The following is a 17,013-nucleotide window of genomic DNA, read 5'->3' on the forward strand; positions in this document are numbered from 1 at the left end:
AATGAAGGAAATGTTTCTCTGGGTATCAAGGGTATAGTGACATTCTTCTGAATCCCAGGAGATGGGGGAAAAAGACCTCATAAAATGTGGAAGGTAAAAGGATGCTGTCATGCTTGGTGTCTGGTCGGGAAGTCCAGGTGGATGAGACATTTTCTGGGCATCCAGCAGAAACATGAAGAGGACTTAAAGAACAGGTTTGTGCTTGAACTCTTTCATCATTCAGACAACCACTGAGAAAGAAAGGTAGCAGGAACATCTTGGCAGCAAAATCTTGAAATGTCTTGATGATATTTTTGTTTCCATAAAAGGTGAAGAAGAGAAAGGTCTTCTGGCTGTCACTCTGGCCAGCCTGGAAGAACTGGTTGAGAACATGGAGATGCAAAGGAATTTGTCTGAGAGTGACCATGAAATAGATGACAGAACTAACAATCCCCAGACTTTTAGAAAGGAGATTATAAGTGTCATAAATCATGGAGCTTAGGACAGCAGAGCAAAAAAACCACCGGGAGGTGAATATGCTAAACGTTTACATAATGTCAGTAAAAAGGGGAAAAGGAACTGTAGAGAGATGATGGTGCTGTTAAAAACAAACAAAAAAACCCCAAACCAACCAACCAACCAAAAATATCCTCAAAACCAACCAACAAAAAACCACCCCAAAACACACAAAAAGCCACAAATAAAAGGATAACTCCCAGGCACAAAATATCTTGAACAAGAGTATCAGCAGTCTAGGGATGAAATCAGAAAGGCAAAGCATTACTTGTGAGAAAATGAAATATAGGAGCAAATGCTCCGTATTTACATTATTAACAGTAAAATATTAAGAAAAAGGTTGGCCTATTCATTGACAGGAATCTTGAGGTCACAGTGTTAATGACATCTTTGCTTCTGTTTTCACTAAAAATGTCAGCTGTGATGCTAACAAAACTAGCAGCAGATACAGAGAGATTAATAGCAAAACCAAACCAGTGACAAATTGGAAAACAGGTAAATGAGAGGTTTTAAGATAAGATAGGCTCACTGAAATTGTCTGTGGGTATTTTCCTACAGCCAGCTCTATCTCAGGACCCATAAATTATTACCTTTTGAAAACAAGTTGAAAATAAGTAAGGCTCCACAAAACTGGGAAAGAGACACTCTTAAAACAAATCACCAGTGGATGTAGTAGATCCTCATTTACTTCTAGCTGTATTTGAAGATATGAGTCCTTCCTATGTAATATATTGTCTTGAAACAAATGGTTATTGGCTGTATGCAGAAATTACTGACACTGATTTTATGCTTTTTTTTTCTGAGGGAGGTTAGACTACATGGCTGTAATGGTATCTTCCAGCCTTAGTATTCTTTGACAATTTTGTACCACATTGCCACACAGAAGGATCTGAAAGGACAAGAAGTCTGAAACAGAAATACAAGAAATTGCATTCAAACTTCAAATGAAATCTCTTTTTTTACTCTGTTAGTGGTCAAATACTGCAACACATTGCCCAGAAAAGTTATGGAGCCTGCACAGTTGGAGATATTTAAAACCTGAGCAGCTTGGTGTCATTGACCCCTCTTTGAACAGGGGTTTGGACTGAAGAGTCTTGAGAGGCCCCTTCTAAACTCAATCTTTTGTGAGCTTCTGTGAATCCTAGACTGCAACTATATTAAATGCATCTATTACAGATCAATCAAGCAAAAACTCTGAAGCATTCAAGAATGAAAGCAAAAAATAAAAATAAAAATGTGAAGAGCACTTACTCCCCTGTTGGTCCACATGCATTCTTTTTTTCTGCTGCATCCTAATTATTTTTGTTCCAATTAGATGGTTTTGCTAATGAAAATTAGGTTCTTTTCTGCTGTTAGAATTGTGGGAAATGGATCTGGTGAGAGCCAAGTTACAGGCTTTGTCAGATGTCATCCTATATGTATGAGATAAGCAGTGACTCAAAAAAGTGTAAGAAGGCTTGGTAAAAAGGGGACCATGATGAGATGCTTCATGGCATTTGGAAGCCACAGACACCAATTTAGCACAATATTTTAGAATGGATAAGTTGAAATTGCAAATTAGAAAAATAGAAGATTGCAATGGAATATGCTTAAAAGTAAAATGAACAAAATACTGGAAAGCATTACCTGTGCATAGAAATACAGGGAACAGAGGCAAAACCAGAAGGAATCAGTTTCTACAGCCTAGTGATGGATGCTGTCAGGTTCTAGACCCTCACCACTGGTATCTGGATTTTTGCCATATGCAACTCACATCTTGTGACTGATATAAATCAAATCATACTGTGACTGAGGGTTCATCAGTAATGGTTCTTTTTAAAGGCTCTAAACCACTTTCCCATTAAACACATTTTCATGAATAAGAATCAACTCCTTTAATTTATCTGTTCCCTCAGAAGAAACCACAGACATAATACAAACAAGCTTTTCCCATGATACAAGGAAGAACTGGATGCTTCTGAGTGGGAGTGAGAATCATCAGTAAATATAGGCAGCACTGTGCTAATCTCAGGTAACAGCAACAAGATGGCACACTAGGGCTTCACTTAAACTGTGAGACTCAAAATCTCTTGTACCTTGGCATTTATACCAACTGCTTTGGAAACAGAAGACTCCATAATTCATTGAAATGGAAATGGTGATTGTAATTTATATTATAGATTAGAAGTTAAGTGTTTTCATGCATCAAGTAGAAACTCTGAATACAAGACCTTCCCCAGCCTGCTGGTTCAAACTCAAAACTTCCATCTTCCACTAGCATGGCTTATCACTGTTGTCTAAAAGGAAGGTTTGGATGGAGATCACTTTCCTACAGAAGCTGTGCTATCATGCAATAAGGAGTTCACTGTTCTCAAATACTAATAAACCTACTACACAAATTTACTAAGAAATTGAGAATGTAATTTCATTTGAAAATTAAAAATAAAGGCAAAGTCACTCTTAAAGAGAACTCGATTGTGAATGGCAAATTTTCTCCTGGAGAAAATGCACTCATTATGCTCAAAGAAAGGATGAGATTTCCCACAGTTAAATAAAATCAGTAGGAAAAATAATTGCTTGATTAATCAGAGTAATTAAATTTTGCATGTGTGAATGCTACGGCAGTTTTATCTTCAGTGCAACAAGGCCAACTCTCTAGACCAGAAACAGCACATAAAGCTCAGCCTTTTACTCCCCAGAAAATCTTTTACTGAAAGAAACAGTGCACCTTTTACCTGTTAGCACTTTGTTAATGAAAAATGGGAAATCATGCCTCAGAAAGCTACTGGGATCAGAGCAGTCAAGACCAGTGTTGATGCTATCTAGTTCCTGTTCAGCTTCTGCCAACAGTCTACTGATCTTTAGTGTGTCCTGAAGCATTTTAAAACCATCTTATTTTAAAGCAATAGATTTTGTTTTCCTTTGGGAACCTACCCGACAGGTCATTTATTAGTTTGTCTGGCTTATATGTTAATTTTTGTGTAAAAAAACCAAAATCTCTGTTTCCAGCTATAACCTTCCATAGGACAGATACTGCCCCATGGGACCATTAAACTCCATAGGTACTCTAGTTGTTCAGTATTAATACTGAAAGAAATATTTTGTCATCATCCTTTCAAACTCTATTCTTGACCATTTGAAGTACTTTGTGTTAGGGCTATCTGAACAGTTACCTACATGCAGACACTTACACACACGAGTTTTTCATCCACCTGCTGTACTCAGCAGAAATCCAGACAAGGTAACAGAGAGCATCACTCAGCTCACCCTAACCTAGAGAACCAGCAGCTGCTGAGCTGAATCACTTGCTCATCTCCAGTGACTCTTAACTAATTCTAATAAGGGCTTTAATAAAGAGGGCTAAATCCATTGGCCACACAGAGGGAGGCAGTGTCATTTGATATAAGACAGTGTAACCTGCCTATCTTCCCAGTGGCAAGAGGTCTCCCAGACCTGCCAGGTTGTCTTGCATGCTACAGGCCATCTGAAAAGGCAGCAGTTCCTGTTGGAACAGAGGCATCCTGTTGGATGGAGGCAAGCCTCTAGCCCACAGACTCCTACGGGTAGGAATGGCAAATTTAGGTATCTGTTGCCAGCTGAATCTCTCCAATTTAGGAACTTTATGAACTTATCAATCTCTTCTCACAAATAACAAGTGATAGAAGAGCATCAAGTTGCACCAGGGGAGGTTTAGATTGGATTTAAGGAAAATATTCTCTACTGAAAGCATTGTCAGGCACTGGAACAGGTTGCAAAGGGTGGAGTCACCATCACTGGAGGTATTTAAAAGATGTGCAGGTGTGGTGCTGAGGGACATGCTTAGGTAGTTCCTGTAGTTGCAGCAGTTTATTTTACTGAGAGGACTGTTTACTTTTCATAGCAGTCACTGCAGTCAAGAAGGAAAAGAAATGCAGTTGAACATTGCTGCATGTCTTCTTTCTCTTGGTGGACACTACAATTTTTGCCAGGCTTGAACATACACACAGGAGGCATGTTGGGAAGAAGCTCAAAACATTACTAGGTCTAGTAGTAACTAATCAAATACAATAGCTGATCACCTAATGGATCAGTTACACTGAGTACTAGACCTGTGTAAATCTGCTTCCACAATCACATTTACTATGCTTAAATCTTCCAAAATGCTGTAGTGGAGAATTAAGATGAGACTGAATTCAGAGAGATCAAATGGTTTACAAGATTGTCTTATATTTTCATGGAAACTGGTTTAGGGAACTAATCTTTACAGAATATTAGGATATTGACAAAATATTATTTTATGCTTAATCCCTAACTAAAGATTTTCTCTTTTTTTGTCAAAAATGTACACGAAACATGAAGTTGTGGTTCTATGTAGATACACAGCCTCACTGCATCATGGGTCTTTTGTTGCCCGGTATACAAATTTATCAAAAATGGGGTGATTTTGCAATAAGGGGTGTAGCACCAGTGTCTGAATACACCGAAATGATCCAAGGTTACAAAGCTGCTGCCATTTATGCTCCCAGGTACTGCAGTCTAGGTCCACCCCCCCAGCTTGGAGTGTAGCCAGGTTTGCCATCTACTGAGCCTGCATGAAGAAGCTGAGAGCTGTGAATTTTTAGCTCTGATAATGCACCTAGATGGCTTGCAAACCTCGGGTGATGTGAAATGTGGACTGAGTTAACTCATGGCCATCTAAATCTGACCCTACACCTTTGCATTAAAATGACTCTGAAGTCCCAAGATCACTCTTCTGTAACCCTTTCAGAAGTGATTACTGGTGCTTTCTGCTCAGCTGGTTCAGAACAGAGTTCAGGTGATACATCCTTGTACTCTTGAGGAACACATGAATGAGCTTGTGTTATGCTTTTCTCCTGTAAGTCTCCTCTTAAGGAAACCACCATAAGCAACTTTTTAAAAGTGCTGCATACACTGTGACAGTAACTTGGCCCTTACAGATATAGCTTCTGTTCAAGTTTGAATCTTAAAGTCTTTTTAGGTGAAAAAGACCTTTAAGATCATTATCTCCAGCCATTAACCCAACACACTACCAATTAGATTATGGTTGGACTTAGTGATCTTAAAGGTCTCCTCCAACCAGAACAATCCTGTGATTCTGTGAAATGCTCACTATGGGTTGTATCATACGATTATTACCTTGCTCATTCTCTCTTCTCAAACAGCTTTGCTCAGATTCCTCTACCAGTCTATGTACTCCTGAATTTTTATCAGCTATATCTCTTCTCTCTGGGCAGGGCCCAAACTTCCTTTTTTTTCTCCAAGGCTGTTTCCTCTCTTTTCAAAAACAGTTCTCAAGATCTGAATGTAGGATTGGTTTATTGTTTTTATAAGGAGCTTATTCCTGGAATTAGTTCCTGCTCTTTGACAAAGGGATGACATGTGAAGTATTAAGTGTTTCTATATCAGTGAAAAAACTATCAAGTCTCCTGTTCTCAGAACCAAAAAAGCAGGTGATGTCAAAAAGCAAATTTAAAAAAAACAAAACAAACCAAAACAAAAAAACTTTTAAACAGTGTGGTTCATGAAGACTGTCTTTTAGGGTAAATGCCTAACTTATTTCAGTACATATGCAGGGTGAGGGCTGTAAAGCAAGACTAATGAGCATAGCAGAAACATACGCAGTAATTCATCATCATAACAAAGTTTAGCATAATTATCAGGAACTTCAGATGCCTGTAGGCTTAACACAATTACATGGAAACAAATTGTTAGGGCTGCTCAGTTAGAACTGCAAGAATGCTGGACCAATAAAAAGAAAGGCTTTGTTGCCACCTTTATACATAACTCATCCTTTTATGATATGATAAATGTAGGATTTGGTTTTCTATTTTTGTTTGTACACTGAAATTGTACCCAGTGCCTGATGAACCAGGTCTCCCTGTTCTGTAACAGGACATACCATAGAAAACATGGGAAGGAGAGGCTGCAGGGATAGTGGAGCTAATGGGTATAACCACACCACCTTTCTCATGCTTGCCAAAGACTAATACAGCATTGGTTCTTAAGTAAGACCGGAAGGAAGGGAAATCTTTAATTAGTTGGAATTTACTTACTTCAAAAAATTGTCTCTACTTGGTGTTTCTTACGGAGAAAAGATTTAACATCAGCATCATCTTGTGAATAATTGGGTTTCGTCCTGTTCCTGGTTTTCAGCTATCTGGAGTGCAGTTTAGGCTGCTGTTTATTTGACTTCCCTCCCACAGGACCACTCTTCTGCAGGAGAATTAAAGCCATGCAGTGCTTACACAGACATTCCTGCTCTTCTGATAGCACAGAACAAGACCCATTCTGAGTAAGCACTAATAATAGACAACACTGCAAGTAGTTTCTGCAGGTTCACATGCCAGAGAGACATTGAAAGGAGCACATAGATTGCATTTGCTGTCACAAATCTCTACTGTGTTTCAGTGATCATTCCATGTAGGTAAAGTGGAATTTTGAGAGCAAAAGACTAATTAAAATAAGTGGGGATTATATAACCATGCTTAAAAGGCAAACTTTCTGTGATATTTCTTAGTGAGTAGGAGCTGCCCTTCTTTAAAGCATTTATACAGCTGAGTTTTAGCAATTTAATGGTTGGGAGATGATAAGAAAATGAATTACATTTTGGTACACAGCAATCAAATTAATTTCAGGGGTATATGTAACTCTCAGCACTTTAGATCCATAACCACATCATGACCCACATCAACATTAAGGGTCCAGTTTTTCAGGGAGGAGCCCCACTCAGCCACTTGCAGCTGAGTAAAACAGGCAAACTTGGAAAAGTAAGCAATTGGAAAATTGCTGGGATGGTGTCAGGCTTGGTGATAATCTGTTATGCTGCTGCAGAGTCCAGGTAACAGTGCAGCCACTCTCAACTCTTGTCTAAATTATACCCATGCAGGAAGGTGCAAAGATACTCAAGCTCACTCACTGTGTTGAAGCCTAATTTGCCAATTTTTTCTTAAGGGGTGATGCACGAAATTCAGGTAGTCTCCAGGAAGGAGAAGTCAGCAGCAATCAAACACCTTAATTGCATCGAGGGCTATAAAGATGCAGCTACTAGACACTAGCATAAAAAAGGCCTTAGTTTTTATATTACAAACTAATCACCGATTCTCTTCTCTTTTTACCTCTATAGACATAGAACCCTAAGAATATCTCCACAAACTCCTCCTCCTTGCTGTCACGATCACTTACGGACATTTGTAGTTACTCACCTATCCTTAGTTAGTAAACTGAAAGACATTTCAGTTTCTTTTCTTCTTCATCATCTAACAATGCTTCCTTATGATGCTGCCTCCTGTTCCCTTCACTGTTAATTTGTGCTTATGCATTACCAGAAATAGATCCATGTCAGCAGCGATTTAAATGATTTATCTATAACTTCTGCTCCAGTTTCCATTTATAAGACACTTAAACATGTATTAGTAAAATTGTTCCCCTGTTGTAATACATTCCATCTCTTCTTATATTCATACCTTCTCTCTAGCTTACATTATATCTCTCACACTAAAGTAAAAAAGGACAGAGCAGATGAGAAATTAGAAGTCCAAGTACTAACATTTGTCTTTGCCCAAAATACTCGAGTTGGCCAGAACAATATAACGCTTTCTGAGTTTTTGTCAGTGTAGTATTTTCTACATGTGATTTCAATTATTAAACATTAATAGCTGAGCCTTGCCATAAATACTAATATAATGGGACTATAGTTGTTTAGCAATACTGTCTTAAATCAAAATTTCATAAAAAAAAAAAAAGAGAACCCAGACCTTGTAAATACTACAATACCTATAAAGACAGCCATGTGTCATTGTGGCAAGGATTTTTTCAACAGACTGTACACACCACACAGCTTTTCATGCACATTTCAAGGATGTATTTATAGCTGACATACACTTTCCAGTTTTATTACTTAGCTATTAGGGAGACAATTTCTATTAGTAAACAGTTCAGTGTCTGAGCTTCTTAGCATTACACTGAACATGGCTATAAAATTAATTAACTACATAATACTAGAATGTGTTTGACTTACTTACACAAATGTTGAATAATTTAGAGGTTTAAAGCAGAGGTTTCCTAAAGTGGTGGTCTACAGATTCCTGTCAGTGGTCTGCAGTAGAAAGTTTATAGCTGTCTGGTTACATTGTGCTTATTCTCTATGTACAGTGGGGAGAGAAGAGAATAATGAAGTACAAACATTGACCCAAAATATATAAGTTTATCAAGAGTAGTAAACCATTTTTTGCTAAAGAATGTAGCCAATTTCTCCAATAACTTTTACATTTGATTATGATTTTATCAAACAAATTGCTTATACTGAAGTTTTCTCTTCCAAAATGTTTTCATATTTCCAATCCACATGTTTCTGAGAAAACCACTAGAGAAGACTTCATTTGTAAGATGTTTTTAACAGGAAAAACAGTTCACAATATCAGAAAAGAGAAATAAATAAGTAAGAAGAGTAAGTGTCAGCTGTCTATGGAAGAAGCTGGCTGATGACTAAAATAACAAAAAATGTAAAAGGAATGAAAACAATAAATGGTAAGGAAACAGGAGGACAACTGCGTAATTAGAGACAAAATCATGGAAGCCAAAGTCATCTGCAACTCAAATTACGGAGGCCAACACAAAAAGGGATTCTACAGGACCTGAGCATGCAAAAGGAAGCTCAATGAAAACAAGGGAGTGCTGATGGGCAGAGAAGAATCAGAAGAGTTTTGGTCAGAAAAGACCTGTAAGATCATCAAGCCTTCAAGCTATGTTACATTCCTTGTGCTAGAGAACTAGAACAATTAGAGAACTTGTGTTTAGAGAACTAAAACAATTGCTACCATACAGCTGGTGGGTATAGCTTGGTAAACACAACAAAAAAAAAAACCTATTTGCAGGACAGCTTTGGACTGCAGGTACCTGAAGCCCATCCTGCATAGTGGATGGCCACTGGCGGTTTCTCAGGGTCTTCTACTGGGGAAACTGGTTTTCCATCAGCATAGCAAGCTGGGTCCCCCAGCACACCCTGCTGGTGGGGCTGCACAAATAGCAGGGGCTTGAAACTCTTTTTGGCAGAGAAGGCACTTAGTTTAGGCCTCAAGACATCTAAGAGGCCAACCATATCACATAGCCATCAATCAGAAAGGAGACTGCTCACAACCTAGAGTTCTAAGCAAAATAATGCCCTCTTTTTAACTCTGTCATTCCTCCCTCATCTTATATAATGTCATTAGTTCTAATTCCCATCCTAGTAAACTTACATTAAGAGCCACAGATACAAAGAGTGTAGAAACTACACATATTGCTACACAGAAAACAGACCTTTTTTAAAAAAAAAAAAAAAAAAAGTGATGGCTAAAATAAAGTCCAGGAATACATTAAAAATACTTGATTATTAAGACATGAAAAGTTTTCTATACCAGAAAATAGAGACTCAGTTGTTCAAAGATAATGAGCAATTCCAAACTTTCTCAGATCTACAGAAAAACTGCTTTAACTGAAATAGTTATCCAAGTATTACAACTTGCTCAGTGGGATATAAAAGACTCATGTCAATAGAGATTTATGCTCACAAAAGTAGAACGATACTTAATTAGTGAACTCCATTGGAATATCCTTAGAAGTAATTTCTCTTCTTCTATATCTATGTTATAATGCATTTTATTTCACCCAACTGGTGTGAAAACTGAAAATTTGTAACAAGGTTAGGGGTTTACTGCTACCCCAAAATTCAAGCAAAACTTGTGGGTGTCTACATCTCAGCTGGAGCTTCACAGAGTAAACTGGCTCCAGAAAAGCAATAAATTTTGAAAACTGCTGGTTAACCTTCAGCTTATAAGCAAAAATGAAAAATAATAACTAAGGAAAACAGAAAATACTGAAACACATTGTACTGAGAAAAACTTGCATGTAAGATACACTGCAGTTCTTCCTTATGTTTCTGTTTTGGTATTCACTTAGTGAGACTGGTCTCTCAATTTTTCCTATCAAACGTGCAATGTCCCAGCTACATTCTCTGAATATTTTCAGCTTGATTACAGAGCTTTTGCAACCTGTTTTATACTGTTTGTGCCAGGCAATAACCCAAAAGAACAAAAACAGGCGTTTGGACAGATGCTCTGAGCATGGCTTTCCAGCTATATGCACATAATCAGAATTTGCAGTGCTATCTATGAAACCTCCCACTAATATAATGCTTGGGGAAAAATTCTTGATTTAGGCATCAGTCTTTTGTCTGAATTTACCACAAACTTTCTATTTCCACTCATTGCCCTGATGTCCACAGTGAAGAAGTGTGAATACAATTGCCCCTACCCATTTTCAGGATGTTCAGACTGTGCTGTAGCTGTTACCTGAAATACAGCAGGGTTAGGTAGGCCAAACCTTGAAATATTGAGCTTTTCTGCAGGTTTGATGGATGACATAGATTCCTGTCAGAGCAAACCATTCTGTCTTCCTTAGCCTGTGAATTTTCTTTTTGTTGTCTATCACTATGCTTTTCACATATAACACACTTATCCATCTACATTTTCACCTAAGCATACTTGCCTGTGCAACTAGTACATGTCCTTCTCCAGCCCCACTCTACCTTTATCTCTGTTCCATGTTATCAGCACCTACCTGTTGGGACTACTGCTGCCACCATAATTTAGGGTTAGGGTTTAGGACTAACATCTCCTCCCTTCTGCCACCTCCCAAAACCCAGCATGTTCCTACGTTACTTTATGTTGCCAGAAGAATTTTTGCAGCCCCAAACCAAACAGGTGATCAGTATTAGGAACTCTAGCTTTAAAAATCTGAACAGCCTTGAAGTATGAGAAATAAATATTCTAAATATTCCTTAATATACTGATCTTGCTAGAGATCCAAAGCAGGAAACCTGAATCCTTCCCAACTTCAGTTTAGTTGCCTGCAGTCAGATTTTTGAATCCCAGAACATATCTGGGACCTATCACAGCTTGTTAGCTCAGAGCTAGTGACCTCTTCTCTAACACTTCCTTCTCCCAAGAGGAGGGTCATGTGTCCAAAATCTAGGATCCCTGGTTCAGCTTAACTTCTAACACCTCAGGAACTTCTCCCATGGGTCCTCAAATTGATCAAAATGTTTTAATTTCCTGTGTATCCCTTCTTATGTTTGTTTATTTTCTGTGAGCTGCAACCTGTAAACATTCTTGAGACAGGCAGGCATCACAGGCCATTTTATTTTTGGAGCCTGCTGTGGATGAAGAGATGAGATATATATATTATGGTCTTTCCATGGACTGCATTTTTGTTTTAAAACTTTTTAGTCTCATGGTTTAAATAGATAGGTAATTCAGCCTTGGAGTGTCTGTTGTCTCACAGATTAAAAATTATCATAATCACTCTAAATATTCTACTCACATGTAGTGATCCATACCAGGCCTTACACTTTAGAAGGTTTGCATATTGAAAAGTTAATTAACAGATATAGTCCATTTCCATATGTCTTCCTCTAAAGGTTACTGCAACAACATTTCCTGCATATCCTTTAACAGTATAATGGCAGCCTGGCAGTGGTATCATGACAAATAAATTTAAGTGACATACAGATTGCAGTAGCAGAATACAAAGTATAACGAAGCAATGTACTTGTTATAGAGATGTGACACGAAAAACATTGACCTATGGTCCCAAGTCATTTTCATAAGACAAAAGCTTTCTTGGTAATAAAAACAAATCAGTCAATGTTCTGTAAGACTAATACAATAAACCATCAGGGAAGCCACTCAGCTGTGTTAAGTCCATTTAGTGAAACAGGAGTCATTACTATTCCACCTTTGTAATTAAAGTTTGGTGATAACATTAGCTGCAATATGACAAAGTAGCCTTCTTGATTAATGGGAGATATCTCCAGAAATGGCAGTGGGACTCAACTTAGAAACATATGCTACCTTGTTGGTCATATTAAACAAAGCCAGCCTGACATTAGGAACACATGACTGGACTTCAATGACGGGACAGGATATTCACTTCAGAGAAATAGTACAGTGGCCTTGCATGAAATACTGCAACTCAGAGACAAGCAACTAGACACGAGGCAGACGAAAGAGCAGTCACAAGTGCCAATATTCTGCATGGGAAGGCGAAAAAAAGGAAAAGAAAACCAAATACCTTCAGTCCACGAATCCCAAACTTATTTTCAACAAATGGACAGTGTACTGCTTTGCAAGAAAGACAAAGTTGTGCCTCCTCATTTCCTTTCCGAGGTAAAGAAACTGTATTACTACAGGCACTAAGTCTGGGAGAAATTAAGTGATTTACAATAGAATTGTGGTGGAAGTAGAAAAGGATCTCAGGCTATGATTACAAACTATTCTTTTTAACTGCAAGTTCATCCACACACTCAGCCATAATTTCCTGAGGAGATGAAATGTCATAATGATTCTTTTCTTTATGAGGCCCACTCTCATTTGTAAATATCTTTGCCATTCTGTTTTTTAAATGAAACAGTATTTGGAAATACCAGGGGAGATGTCATTGAAGTATTTCTGATCTGAACTGGAAATAACCTGCTAGAAGTTTTTCAGGAGACTCAGGAGGGGCTCTCTTTCTTTCCTTATCCTGCAGTGATTTTTGAAGTCTTTACACACTTAACAAACCAGTTCTGTCCTAATCTATACCCCATGCAACTCCAGTAAACCCAGTCAGGATTTTGTCTAGTTTTGTCCAATGACAAAATCCAGCCAATAAGTATAAAAGCCAAGCAAAGGCTGTCAGATGGGACATTATGGAATGTACCACAAAAAGCTGTGAACCATTTGTTTGAAAAGGTGATAGACATGCAGAGCAGAATCAAAAAGGAGGTAAGTGAAAGGCACAGATAATATAGACAGAGTTGAAAAAGGCATTGGAGATATGCAAGATCCCTGAATGATTAGCAAAGATATAAGGTAGCCAGTCTAAAAGCTTTGCATAAAATGAGATTGTCTGCAAGTTCTGCACAAAATCAGAAGAGTTGTTCCTGCTGATGCAAGATGAACAGCTAATTATAATGGACATAATCCTGAGAGATCTGACTTGAATTCAAGCCTACCAGGCAATGCACAAGCAAAATCAGGAGGCAACCTAATGCCCTACCAGTTTAAAGACATGAACTGATAAGTGTAGAAAATGAAACAGAAGTGGAAAAAAAAAAAATTAGTCAATGTCCCTGTTACCAGATCTATGTGTAAAACTAGATTCTGATTAAGTCTATTGAGAACAGCAGTAGGTGCCACATCAAAATATATCATGGTACAAAAAGCAAGGACTTCATCCCCCATACAGAGTAAAACACTTAAATGTCCTAGACTGGGAAAAAAATCCTATCTCAGCAAAGATGAAAAAATTACTATCCATCTTAACTGACAGTAGTATTTAAATGTGACTCCTCTTTCAAATCTGAATTTTAAGGGAAATTTTAAATACTCAATTACTTTTTTAAATACTACACATCTTAAAAAATAAAATTAAATTTCCAGTGCAAAACTGAATATCCCTAATCTAGATAACAAGTGCAGTTTAAATTCCCCTTAAAAATATTAGAAAAAGCACTGTATAACTGCATAAGAAGATTGTTTTAAGAAATGATCACTCATGCTAATTATAGTTTTTTATGTATTTAGATCAGTTACTACCACTTGGTTAGTTTAAGAGATCCTGTACTTGTTTATAGTCATTAATGTTTCATGAAACATGCACATTATCTACAAGCTTATGATCAATTAACCTTAAACAGGTCTTCCAAAGACACTCTTAGGATTTTCAAAAATGTTGTATCAGCCTTATTTACAAGACGGTGAATCACAGGGCTATGGCCCCAGTTACAGTCACTCTGCAGAAATTACTTCCACTGCTTCTCTATAAACATTTCCCTTTGTCATCACATAACCTTTGGTAAGAATAAACAAGTCAGTCAGTGAAAACTACCAATAGCTCTATCATAGGCCCTCTGGACCTTTGTGAAACCCAACAGGAAAGAATTGAACACTAACATAATTAATAGATGCATCTAATGTACATTTCAACAGCAGGAGAGCACTAATCTCTACACCACAATATTCTTCCTGACTAGGAAAAAGCACCAGATTCTCCTTGTGCCCTAGATGGGAGCTATGTAACTTCTTTGGTCCAGCCTACTTTATAGGCAAATCCAAAAGATAGTACTTCACTTTGCTCTGGTTCAAACCACCTCAAAAACTTCAGAAAAACTAAATTAAAAATCGTTCTTAAATACTCTACTGGATAATTTGACCCAATACCAGCCTAGTAGAGTCCTTTTCCAGAGGTGTCTGTGACATTGAAATGTTTTGAATTACCCATATTATAATAGGAATGACTGTTCACAGGATATTATGTATATAAAGCAGTTTTGCTCTTTAAGTGTTAGCTCTATGAACAAGACTAGCCCTTAGGCAAAGCCTAAGGGAGAAACTGAAATACATTTTTTAAAGGCTGTTTGTTAATTGAGCCCTAAACTACTTCCCTGTTCCTTGCCAGTTTTATCCTAACATGAGAACAAATCAATGTTAAGGCACCCTGCCAGATGCTGGGCAATCCAGACTACTCTCAGCCTCCTCTCAGTGCCTTGGCAGCTGAGGTCTCTCAGTACTATCCAAATTTTCCTCAGCATCTAACAGAGATGAGCCCTAAACAGGCTGCAGTCTATGTAAGACTATTTTGATTACATGCTGCTGTGCTGAATGAAAACAAGGAAAGGACAAACAGCTCAACTAAGAACTTGTAAAGTGTGTGACAGCAACATTTTTATCATTTCAGCCTGTTTGTTTAATATGCTTTCAGCTTCTCAGTTTCTGACAGCATGAGTTTGGCCAGAACTTTGCTGCCCTCCTGTACTCTGCAGAAAATTATGAGAAAACAAGGAGGTTTCTCAGACCACAAGCCTGAAAATTGCCCTTTCCCTGAAGGCCACTGGACTGAAGGATGATCAAAAGCTTTTCAAAGAAAAAGGCTCCAACCATCAGCAAGAGGAGTAGGAAGGCAGAGAAGTGTGAGAGTGCCAGCCAGGCTCTGCTCTGAGACCTGTATCAAATGCACTGGAATGACATGAGGTGCCCAACACTTGCTTTCTTTCCTTGGTGACACTGCACAGAGGAGGGAAAAAACAGGTTCTGCCCTGGAGCCAAAACCAGAAAGTCTCCAGGAACCATCTTTTGTCATTCCACTTCCCCTTTAGGACACTGTGATTCACTGTCTAGATCAACAGACAGCCTTCAGATTTTCTTTTGACCAGTGGGGTAAATGGCATCTTCTTTGTCAGCCCTATTGTCTTCTTGCCCATTGGTGTCCAACCTGTTACAGTGTTACACTGATTGACATCTCACACTTCAAAAAAAAGAATTTAAATCTTCTCATTTTATTACAAATGGGACCTTTGATATACTGCCAAGATTTTTGGGCACCATTACAGCTTCTGATGCAGTTTGATTGCAAGATTTTCCCAGCCGCATACTCCTGTCCCAGCACCCTGGAGTTACTATTTCAGCGGCTCTTTTTCAGTAGTATCTGGTTTTCTACTGAAAACAGCTGTCTCTTCTGAGGGCAAGAGCTCAGAATGATGTCTCCAACCAATGCCAATTAACACTTGCACACATTATTTCAGTGCCAGTATTACCAAGGCTCCAGCATTCAGTAGCTATTCATTTTCTGTGATGGCTAAAGTGTAAATATTTAATAGGGAGATTCATTGCCAGCTTACCTTCTGCTCTTGTCCATGACAGTAAAGGTGAATATATCATCCAGTAAGCATCCAATGCATGAGAGTGCTGAGTAACTTCTCCTAGTTCTGCTCTGGCAGAATTTGGTCTCTCCCACAGAGTCAGGCTCGAAACTTACTTTGATAGTCATGGAGATGAAATACACGAAAACAGTTTTAATGATATCTTTCAAAATCAACAGGAGGCTGGAGTACTATCTACAGAAAGAGATCAAAGCTTTTGAACGGGTAAAAATCTAAAATTCAGTGCCAGCTGTCGGTGTCAGCGTAGGAAGACAGTATTGAGGACTCAGCTACTGAAATCAGGACATGTCAGACAGCCAAGCTGTTGGGAGTGCAGGCAGAGGCAGGGCAGCCCAGAAAGGAGGCAATGGGATATGGACAACCAGAAGATAAAAGAGAAAGAACCAGGCATAAAATATCATGGAAGAGCTTTGTTGAACAGATACAGCCAAAGGCATAAAGGTGAGAGATGGGTGGTTATGGGGACGACAGGAAGATCTGAGGTTCAGTATGATACAAGGGGATGGTGGGGATGAATATGAAAATTGAGTGAAGGAACTCTGGCAGTCAGATGCCTATACTGAGGGTAAACAGCCTCTAAGGAAGAGTTCGAATAGTGTCCTGCTTTGAGGCAGGACAGAACCAATTTTTTTTCTAGTAATTTTACTTTTCAATTAAGCTGCTTCTAAGTAACTGCACATGCTGAAATTTACAGCATAATTTCCAGTCAGTGTCAGCTTCTAGGACTGAAAACACTCAGTGTTTATAGTTGTCACTGGATGCAGAACCAAGGTCTCTCATTTTTTCTGCTCAACTTCTTATGC

General features: G+C 38.3%; 1 protein-coding gene across 1 annotated transcript in view; it reads right to left on the reverse strand.

Annotated features, from left to right (window-relative positions):
- Positions 1–17,013, reverse strand: part of TUNAR (transmembrane neural differentiation associated intracellular calcium regulator) — a 139,310-nt gene that overhangs the window by 48,452 nt on the left and 73,845 nt on the right. The gene's annotated exons all lie outside the window — the stretch shown is intronic.

The sequence above is a fragment of the Heliangelus exortis genome, chromosome 5, assembly GCF_036169615.1.
Source record: "Heliangelus exortis chromosome 5, bHelExo1.hap1, whole genome shotgun sequence".
Lineage (NCBI taxonomy): Eukaryota > Metazoa > Chordata > Aves > Apodiformes > Trochilidae > Heliangelus > Heliangelus exortis.